The following is a 9,869-nucleotide window of genomic DNA, read 5'->3' as shown; positions in this document are numbered from 1 at the left end:
TCATCCCTCTGGAGCCCTCCATCCTTCTATTCAATCTGGACTTGGTCTTCTCTGGCCCTGTTGCATAGTAATCACTCTGAGGTTCCCTTGGCTACTTTCTTCTGTAGAACGCCCTGTTTCTTGTCTACTGGTGTCCTCTTTCTTTCTCCTTATTTTGGAGGGTATTCTCTAGTAGGTTCCTGGAAAAGGGTGCATAGGCAGCAACTTTTTGAGACTTTGAATGTTTGAAATGCTACCCCACCTGCAGACCTAACAGCGTGGATGGAAATTCTAAGGTGGAAATTATTTTCTTCAGAATTGTTAAGGCACTGCTTTTCTACTTCCAATATTATTTTTAAGACCTCTGAGACCTTCTGATGCCTGATCCTTTGTCCATAATCAGGTTTTCTTCTCTAGAATTTTTAAGAATCATCTCTGTTACTGGACTTCTGGGAAAAAAAAGACAATGATATATCTCAGTGGGGCTCCTTTTTCATTCATCTAATTGCATGTTGACTCAATCTAATAACTTTTCTACTTATTGTGGGACTTCTATTGGATATCCTTTACAGATTATTTTTTTAATCTTATTTTCTCTTATTTTAAAAACTGTTTTCATTTGTTTTACTTTTATGAAGGTTTTTGTTGTTGTTGGTGGTGGTGTTTTTAGCTGCTTTGTCAATAAGTTTACTGTCTTTATCTGAAAAATCTTCATAGAAAATTGTGGTTTGATTTATCTCTCAGTGGTCCACTCCTGAGCTCTGAGGCAGCTTGCCTTCTGAGCTACTTGATCTTTCTTCTGAGCAAGAGACATTCTGGAACAGTTCCAACTCTTTTTTTTTTTTAACTTCTTCCTTAGGCTTCTTCTGATAGGCCAGATTCTCTCATACAGTCGTATAGTTTTCGTGTACATCTCCTGCATCATGTCTGCAGCTATGCTGTTCTTTATGTATTGAGAGAATTGTTTCTTGTTAGCATCTTCTTCATCTTCCATAAGGTAACTCATATCATCTGCAACGTTCTGAGCCACAATGTGCTTCTGAGGTACTTCTGCTTTGAATTCCCTGCTTTCTGAATCGTAACCAGGGAACAATTTGGTACTGTGAGGCATTGATAAGCCTCCATCCACAACTCCCCTCAGAGCCCCAAAAACTTTATTTCCAGTGGTAGTTCTGGCAAAATTTTAGTTCAAACAGCAGGTGAAGGTATCAGGCTGACCATCAAAGCTTTCCTCATTGTATTTATATCTTGTCCATGCAAAACCAACTGAGAAGCCTGCGGGCCAGCAGGAGGCCAGGACAATATGCCGCAGCATATCTGTCAGGCCAACCATCACACCATGCTTTGGGAGTTCATGAGCATTATCTTCGCAGACTATCATATGCCCTTCTATTCAGGCATAAGAGATTTGACAAATGATATCTCTGTTGGTTACATGGATGATCATTCTTTATTTGGTTGTGCTGTACTTAACTTTTGTCCTGGATTACCAAGTGTTTCTGAGCATAGCAATCAATTTTACCCTCTTGTTTTCTTTCAAATTTTACTTGGTATCTCTTAAAGTAAGACCTATTCTTGATATCTTTAACAGAGATCCATGTCGATGGGTTGCCATTGACCTCTTTTTTGGAGTTTTTAAAACTTTATTTCTCTACCATTCTATTTAATATTTATTTATTCTATTATATTTTTAAATTCTAAGAGTGCTTTAAGTCTTGTGAATGTTCCTTTTCAAGAGCACTCTGTTCTTGTTTCATGGATGCACTATCTTCTCTTATTTCTCTGAGAGTTTTGTTTGTTTTTTACATTTTCTTCTGCTCCCTGAATGGTCTCTTCCCTCTGTGGTGTTTATTAATTTTGAACTTTGCCTTTATGTTAGATATTTCCTTCAAATATCTGTTACTCCTTGGCTGTCCATTTTCAAGAGAAGTCCTAAAAAGTTAGTGGCAGAAGTCCTAAAAAGTTCCTGTCTGAGGGGCTTCCCTGGTGGCGCAGTGGTTGAGAATCTGCCTGCTAATGCAGGGGACACGGGTTCGAGCCCTGGTCTGGGAAGATCCCACATGCCGCGGAGCAACTGGGCCCGTGAGCCACAATTACTGAGCCTGCGCGTCTGGAGCCTGTGCTCCGCAACAAGAGAGGCCGCGATAGTGAGAGGCCCGCGCACTGCGATGAGGAGTGGCCCCCGCTTGCCACAACTAGAGAAAGCCCTCGCACAGAAACGAAGACCCAACACAGCCATAAATAATAAACAAATTAAAAAAAAAAAAAAGTTCCTGTCTGAGGAATGAAAGTGTATGTGTGGGATTTGCAACAAATGAGATTCACCGTAGGGTGATCAGGTATTTTGTTGGGTTCCCCCAACAGTCTGTGTCTGCACTAGTTTTCTATTGCAATGGTAACAAATTACCACAAACTTGACTGCTTAAAGCAACACAAATTTACTATCTTACAGTTCTGGAGGTCAGATGTCTGATTCCGTCTTGCTGGGCTAAAATTAGCTGGGTTGTCAGCAGGGCTGCATTCCTTTCTGGAGCCTCCAGGGAAGAGTCCATTTCCTTCCCTTTTCCAGGTTCTAGAAGCCACTTGTATTCCTTGACCTTTGGCCCTCTTCTTCCCTCTTCAAAGCCAGCAACAGTGGGTCAAGTCTTTTTCATATCACATCACTCTGACCTCTTCTGCTTCTCTCTTCCACTTCTAAAGACCCAGGTGATGACACTGGCCCACCTGGATAACCCAGGACACTCTCCCTATTGTGGTTGGCTGATTAGCAACCTTAATTCCATCTGCTACCTTAATTCCCCTTTGCCATGTAACCTAACACAGTCACAGGCTTCAGGGATTAGGATGTGGACATCACCCTTACCACAGTTACCCCAGTACCTGTAGCCACTGTCTCCTGGGCTGATCCATTCACCCAAAGAGGAAGGCTCCTTTCTCCTGCCAGTGCACATACAGCATTCCGGGGCTCAAATGGTGCTGGCGGTGCCACTAGTTGGTCTGCAGATGCCCCTCTTAGCCTCCCTGGTTTCTATTTGTCACGAGTGCCCTCAGCTGTGTCCAGTATTCCCTCATCCAGAGCAGTCTCACTCAACCTCTTTTGAGAAGAAACCTTCAGTCTTGTACTGAGTTGAGAAGGTATAGTCACTGGCAGTGCAGGATACCATGGGGAATCCAGGTCCAAGTATTCCTTAAACAGATTTTTAATCACTCCTCCTGGTGTCAGTCTTGCCCACACCCCTTTGGGGGCAGCTGGTGCCTCTACTGCGGAGACTCTTGGGGCCTCGGTGGCTCCATCAAACCTGATTTTTGGCTTTGCTTCTTACAGGCTCTTGCCATTCAGCTTTCTCCTGTCTAGTAAGTCAGTTATTGCCCATCCATCTGCTTTCTGGCTTTCAGAATAGTGCTATTTCCTCTTTTGTTCCCATGGTCCTTATTGATGTGTGCTTTTTCATTCTCTGTCATCTTAGTGGGGCTTCGAGAGGGAATGGAGATTCGGTCATGTTTAGTTTTGTTTTGTTTTATCTGCCGTGTTTAGCTAGAAGTCCCTATGGTTTGTTTTTTGGGAGCACTAAGTAATTGTGAAACCAATTATACCCTTTGTGTTCTGTATGACAATCAGTTTCTATTAGTTTTCACTAAACACCAGTGACAAGAGTTCTGAAATTTTTGTGTTCCCTATGAAGGAAAAGAAAGGAAGTAAAGATGGCAATTACCAAGTGGCCATCTCAAAATAGTAATGTCAAAGCAGGTTTCTTTGCCTCATCTAGAATAGGTGCTCAATAGGGCATTTGTATGAATTACATGCTGCCTAAAACGTACTCCAAGAATCAGGCAGGTCCAAGCTTTAATCCCAATATCTCTGAGCACAGGCCTGTGCAAACTGAGTTGTTGTTGAATAAATACTGATGAATTCATTAGCTGTTTTTCTTAAGTTGAAGCTAGAAAAGCAGCTCCTTCTCATTCTAAATGTCTGAAATGAAAAGTGAAAAGTACCACACCTTAATCAATTTCAATGAAGGCAAAATATTGAATTCCCTGGAATGCATCAAACAGAACTTTGATATTTTATATACTAGTGATACTGCCTGTAGTAAATCAGATAAATCATGTATAGAAGATGTAGATTTTATCACCTCCTAGTTATGTTATATTAATATGTCATTCTCTCTCCTCCTTCCCCCAAAGCATGCTATTTCATTAATTGTTTTACTTTTTCCTGATAACTTCTGAGGACTGAAAGCTTGTCCAACTACTGTTTTGACAATGCAGGCGAATGGGATGGAAACATCATCCAGTTAGAGGCAGAGTGGTGGTTACAATCTCAGTCTCCTTCTCTTAGCACTACGGCTCTTTTCACAAGTATTTGCTGCCCCTTTGGGGGGCCTGTAGTTTGTTCCATGTAAATATAAGAGGTGCTGGGAGCTAGCAGGGGGTTACTAGGGGCCTCCGGGCAGCTAGCAGTTTGCTCAGACCAACAGCCAACACAGCTACGTGGCAGGCTCCAAAATGAGGACTTTGGCTGCTCTCAGAAGGCTTCTTCTAGCCCTAGGCTAACGTCTCCACTGTGTTGGGCTTTCTTTGTTGACACCTAAGAGCAGCAGCTGCATCCAGCACCACCGTGACACAGAAACTTGGTTGTGTTAGCGAGGCCGACCTCTGCTCCGAAATGCTCCTAATTAGCTGTTAATACATGACATCTTCACACACACACCTCAGTGCAAAGAACAGCCAGTTCAACCCATGCATAGAAAGCTGACGACAAAGGTGAGAAAGAATGAATGGTTATGATACATTTTGTTCTTTCAGGGTAAAAGAAAAATATTTGATGAATTGTATATTGTAGTACTTTGTTGTCCCATATTTATGATTCCAAACCTGAGATCTCATCTGGACTGCTGGGTGGCTTGGAAAACAGAAGAAAAGATATTTGTTTTTTTTTTTTAAGTGTTTTTTTTTTTTTAATAAACTTTTTTTTTTGGTTGCATTGGGTCTTCGTTGCTGTGCACGGGCTTTCTATAGTTGCGGCGAGCAGGGGCTACTCTTCGTTGCAGTGCGCGGGCTTCTCATTGCGGTGGCTTCTCTTGTCACAGAGCATGGGGCTCTAGGCACATGCGCTTCAGTAGTTGTGGCACGCGGGCTCAGTAGTTGTGGCTCGCAGGCTCTAGAGCGCAGGCTCAGTAGTTGTGGCACACGGGCTTAGTTGCTCCACAGCATGTGGGATCTTCCCGGACCAGGGCTTGAACCCGTGTCCCCTGCATTGGCAGGTGTATTCTTAACTACTGCACCGCCAAGGAAGTCCTATATATCTTTTTAATCAGCTCTGCAAAGATTTAAAAGCAGTTGAAGAGATACTTATTAAAACTTCAACTAGCTCTGTGACCTAGAGCTAGTTGAGCTAGTCTGTAGCACAATCTTTCTTCTCTTAGGACCTCAATGTTTCTCATTTATAAATGACGGGATTGGATTCTTTATATATTGAACTAAGAGGTTTCTGTCAGTGTTAAAAACCTGAGATTCTAAGATAGGCAACTTTCCTGAAACGACAGGGAGGAAAGCCTTTGAAAAAGCACAACTCCCATTATATGAGGATTTGTTATATCCAACTCGGATTTAGCACCTTTATACACAGACAGGTGTTAGAAATTTGCAATGAATAAGAAATACGCGGAAAGATTTAGTAGAAAGAAACAGCATATTGTTTTTTTTTTTTAAATAGCAATATTGTTTTCTGAAGAGCTCTGTGCACTGGGAAATTGTCATCTAGTACCAAAGAAAATGTTTGTCGTATTTATGTTTCCATTTCATGATCTCAAGCACAACTTTGTAACTGTAACTGTGACTGGTCCACCTGTCAACTCCTGGGACCCAGAGATTTCTAACTCCACGGGGAAGACAGGAGAGTATTGGCTTCCACTGCACCTCTCAGCCCCACACAAAGTGTTTTATCATGTTTCATCTCATGCAGGACTCATTTCCTACAGTCAGAAAGACACAACTTGAAAGAACTTTTTTTGCAGACATTTTGAAAGCTAAACTTCTCTTTTGCAGGTGGTAGATGAAAGCTCAGTGTTTGATTACCCATGGCCTTATAGCTAAGATGAATATTCCACTCCGCTTCAGCCCAGTTTCAGAGGGTATAACCAATTTTCCCGATGGAGAGTGGATTAAATTTGCAGATAAAACGTGCTGAGGCAAAAGAACTGGCCTAGGAGCCTCAAGGAAGGAGAGTTCAGAACCTAACTAACGAGGTGGGTGGTCTAGGGAGAGTCACTTTCCTTCCTGGAGCTCAGTTTCTCTACTGGATGTAATGCCCACGTCACTGCATTCTCAACAAGAACCTTCTTGGGTAGGTTGTTTTGTGCAACCATGCCAGCCTGGAATTTTTTTGCTCCTTTCTTTCAAATTCCTGGGAATGTCTTAAATAAGGAGAGGTACTATCACACCAAAGTGATTTTAATATGTCAATCTTGTTTGAGGCCTGTTGTTAATTCTCCAGATCTTGCTCTTTTTTTATGACTATATTCAGTTAGGATTAGGTTTGGCCGTGAATAATGGAACCCTAAATAATGAAGACCTACACAAGGCAAATGTCTTACTTCTCTTTCATGTAAAAGAAGCCTGGGGACTTCCTGGTGGTCCAGTGGCTAAGACTCCACGCTCCCAATGCCGGGGGCCTGGGTTTGATCCCTGGTCAGGGAACTAGATCCCACATGCCACAACTAAGAGTTCGCATGCCACAACTGAAGATCCTGCACGTGGCAACAAAGATCCCATGTGCTGCAACTAAGACCTGGTGCAGCCAAATAAATCAATCAATAATTTTTAAATAAATAAATAAAAGAAGACTGGGGGCAGGTATCTAGAAATGCATCAGCAGAAAATCATCACAGACGCAGGCTCTATCTTGCTATACTGCCAGTTTTAGCATAGGGATCACACCTCATAGTCTAAGATGGTCCCTCAAGCTTCATCCATTATTTTGACACCCCTCTCCACTGGAAAGGAGAGAGGGCTTAAAAGGGAGCACCTTCTTGCTTTAAAAATCACTTCTGGAAGTTACATGTGGCACTTCTACTTACATCTCACTGACCAGAACTTAGTCACGTGGCCACAGCTAGCTGCAAGGGAGGCTGCAACAATGTAGTCTTCAATCCAGGCAGCCATGGGCACAGCTAAATGAGAGGGTTATGGAGATGAGCACTAGGGTCTGACCCAGATCAAATATCCTGCAGAATTCTTTCACTCTCAAATAGTCATGAGCTATTCCTCTGGAAAGGCTGTAAGATTAAATTAGGAAGTACTATCTCAGGAAGGACAAAGAGGCGATAAGATGGATAAAAGATAGCTTCAAGATACACTAGACTGTTTCAGTAATGTCTTAACACATCCATGCAGAATGTGTTAACCTATCAGAGAGATGCAAGGGGTGTGGTGGTTATGGGTTAACTAGAAAAGTTTCCATGGATAAATTTTATCCAAAATCAAAGACATGGGAAAGATATAATTTGGCAGGACAAAGAGGTGGGCTGTTTCAGGAAAGAGTGCAGTTGCTCTTTGGCAAAACCATAAAGTGAAGAATGTTCTCTTCAGTTCCCCTCTATTCTCACCTCTATATACTTTCCTCCCTTTCAACACTATTCCCTTTCCATAAGCACGCAATGGTGTGGGCACTTGTGTGTGTGCACACACATAAACATACACACACATGCCCACACACAAAGGTATACACTAATATTTTACTGAACCATAATTTAAGAGGAAAAAACCAAATCTGCTAAACTAATTAACTCTTACCTAACTTGCTACCATCCCAGGAGTACTGTACAAATTAAATTAAAATTAAAGTTCCTGGCACTGACCGTTGCTTCAATTCTGGGCAATAAATGCCCTAGGGACTGTTACTTACAGACCCTATGAGGATGAAAAAATATACCCTCAAAAAGGTTATACTCCAGTAGAGAGCCATGAACATTCCTTCCAAGAAAAACATGCAGTATGATCTTTTATTCAAACTGTTATGAGGGCAGCGGGAAAGCAGAGTTTAATCCCAGCTTGAGAGGAAGATGATGAGAAATGGGTAATACTTTGTAGGTAGAATTAGACCTGGTTGAAAGGAGGACATGTCAGATGGAAGGACCAGCCTGAGAAGAGGATGGAGATGGATGACAGTGAGTTGCCTACGTGATTGAAGGAAAGGTACCAGGAAGGGCACAATGAGACTTGCAGCTGAAAATATAGTTTGAGATCTTATCACGAAGGGACTTGGAACTTTAACAATACAAGAAATGGACAATACAAGAAAGTTAGAAAGTACCCTGATCAAAGCTCTTCTATAAGAAATGTCATCTGGAGGCAGCACATAGACTGAAGGGTGAAAAGAAGTGATCTAGGCAGAGCAACTTGGAGACCAGCTTAAGTCCAGATAAGAAGTAACAGAGAGCTGAATAAAGTTAGTGGGAATTGAGAAGACAATGTATCACTAATGGTGAAATTTCACATGAAAATCAGGTGGGATATATGCGGGAGGGAGCCCTTCTAGGCACTTCTCAGGTAACACCATGTGAGTTTCCACATTTCCCAATGGTATGTGTGACCCCTGAGCCCAAGTGCAGAGAGGCAGAGGGAGGGGAAGGCGGGGGGGTTGGCAGAGGAGAGGGGAAGGCAGGGGAACCTTAATAAACCAAAAGGTAAGAAGAGAAAATGGAATCATAGACTTTCAGGGGTGAAGGGGCCCTACAACAAGGTTCACATTTTTTACAGATGAAGAAACAGATTCGGGGACATAGTGGTAGCCCAAGACCTGTGGGACTTGCCCTCCCTGGTGTCTTAGCAGGAGAGAGATATTATCTATCTGAAAACACAATATGGAAAGTCATAAGACAAATGACAAACTGGGGAAAATATCTGCAACATACATCACAGGTAAATGGTTAATATCAACTAATAAAAAGCACCTAGATAACAGGAATGAAAAGATTAAGCACCCAACAGAAAATGGGCAAAGAGACATGAACAGTCAGTTCATACACACAGAAACTATAAATGGCCCTTAAGCACATGAAAAGATACTCAACCTTACTCAAAATAAGACAGAGGCACATTAAAACTGCCCTGAGTACAATTTCTTACCTCCCAATCAAAAGTTGGACAACACGACTGGTGAAGCGGTGGAGAAATGGACACTCATGTTTTGCTGATGAAGGTGGGAAGTGGTACAACCCACAGGAAGGGTAATGTGGTGATTTCTATCAAAATTACTGATGCATTTATCCTTTGACCCAGCAATCCTATTTGTAGGTATTTACATAGAACTTGCACATGTGGAAAAGACAGAGACATGCACATGTGGTTATTAATTGCAGCATTATCTGTAATAGTAAAAGACTGAAAACAAGCCAACTGCCAGCATAAGGAACTGGTTCCAGAAACAGTGCAAGAGTTTCACAGTAGAATTCTACGCAGCTGTAAAAAGCAGAGAGATTCTTTATGTCTTGATATAGAATAAGCTCCAGAGTACATTGTTAGGGAAGAAAAAGTATGTTGTAGAACACGCATAAAGTATGTTATTTTTTGTGTCAAAAAGGGGAGAAACAAGATACATATTTGTACTTGTCCCTGCAAAAAAGAAATACTGGAAAGATATATAAGAAACTAATAAAAAAACTGTTTGTCTATAAAAGGAGAGGTTGTGGGGTAAATGAGAACAGAAATCAAAGCTAGATAGCTCAGTATATATCTTTTAATTTCATTTTGATTTTTTTTTACCATGTAAACATGCTTACAGTAGAAAAAAACACACTATAAAACTTAAAAAATGGCAATTGTGACAAACATGTAATTGAGCCATTCATGGTATTATCACAGCCAGAAAAGATCTGACCTAATCACAA

At 41.6% G+C, this 9,869-nt stretch overlaps 1 pseudogene; it reads right to left on the bottom strand.

Moving 5' to 3' along the window:
- Positions 1 to 712: 712 nt before the first annotated feature.
- Positions 713 to 1,562, bottom strand: LOC132374289 (large ribosomal subunit protein uL18-like; annotated as a pseudogene).
- Positions 1,563 to 9,869: the final 8,307 nt, after the last annotated feature.

This window comes from Balaenoptera ricei, chromosome 11 (genome assembly GCF_028023285.1).
Source record: "Balaenoptera ricei isolate mBalRic1 chromosome 11, mBalRic1.hap2, whole genome shotgun sequence".
Lineage (NCBI taxonomy): Eukaryota > Metazoa > Chordata > Mammalia > Artiodactyla > Balaenopteridae > Balaenoptera > Balaenoptera ricei.
The sequence above is the reverse complement of the archived record's forward strand: the minus strand, read 5'-3'. Positions and strand labels throughout refer to the sequence as shown.